We start from the raw sequence: 761 nt of genomic DNA on the forward strand, positions 1-761 counted from the left end.
TTAGAGGAGGTCAGAAAATGTGTCCTCCTTGCCGTTTTTGCAACTATACAGCCACTGTAGTTAAAACAGGATGGTATTGTTACAATGATATATGGATAGACCAGTGGAACACAATCGAAAGCTCAGACATAGACCCATCTATCTATGGACAACTGATCTTTGACAAAGGCCCAAAGCCCATTAAATGGGTAAGGGTTAGCCTCTTTAACAAATGGTACTGGCAAAACTGGATATCCACCTGTAGAAAAATGAAACAAGACCCATACCTCACCCCATACACCAAAACAAACTCAAGCTGGATCAAAATCTTAAATGTAAAACCCCAAACTATATAATTCATCAAAGATAAAATAGGGGCAAATCTGGGAGCCCTAATTTATGGCATAAATAGACTGTCAAGCAAAATCCAGAATGTGCAGGAGATAGAAGAGAAGCTAAATGACTAGGACCTTTTAAAAATTAAAGTCTTGTGTGCATCGAAAGATTTTGTCAAAATGGTGAAAAGAGAACCTACAGACTGGAAGAAAATATTTGCCTATGTCATATCTGACAAAGGACTTATCTCCAAAATCTACAGAAAACTTCTACACCTCAACACCAAAAAGACAAATAACCCAATTCACAAATGGGCAAAAGACTTAAACAGACACTTCACCAAAGAAGATGTACAAGCAGCCAACAAACACATGAGAAATTGCTCACGATCATTAATCATTAGAGAGATGCAAATCAAAACAACAATGAGATATCATCTCACCCCA

At 37.5% G+C, this 761-nt stretch overlaps 1 protein-coding gene across 1 annotated transcript in view; it reads left to right on the forward strand.

Moving 5' to 3' along the window:
* The window catches only part of CHM (CHM Rab escort protein), a gene marked incomplete at its 5' end in the record, with an annotated part of 306,558 nt that overhangs the window by 226,883 nt on the left and 78,914 nt on the right, over positions 1–761 (forward strand). The gene's annotated exons all lie outside the window — the stretch shown is intronic.

This window comes from Orycteropus afer, unplaced genomic scaffold, assembly GCF_000298275.1.
Source record: "Orycteropus afer afer isolate SDZICR_OR568_19922 unplaced genomic scaffold, OryAfe1.0 scaffold00780, whole genome shotgun sequence".
Classification (NCBI taxonomy): domain Eukaryota; kingdom Metazoa; phylum Chordata; class Mammalia; order Tubulidentata; family Orycteropodidae; genus Orycteropus; species Orycteropus afer.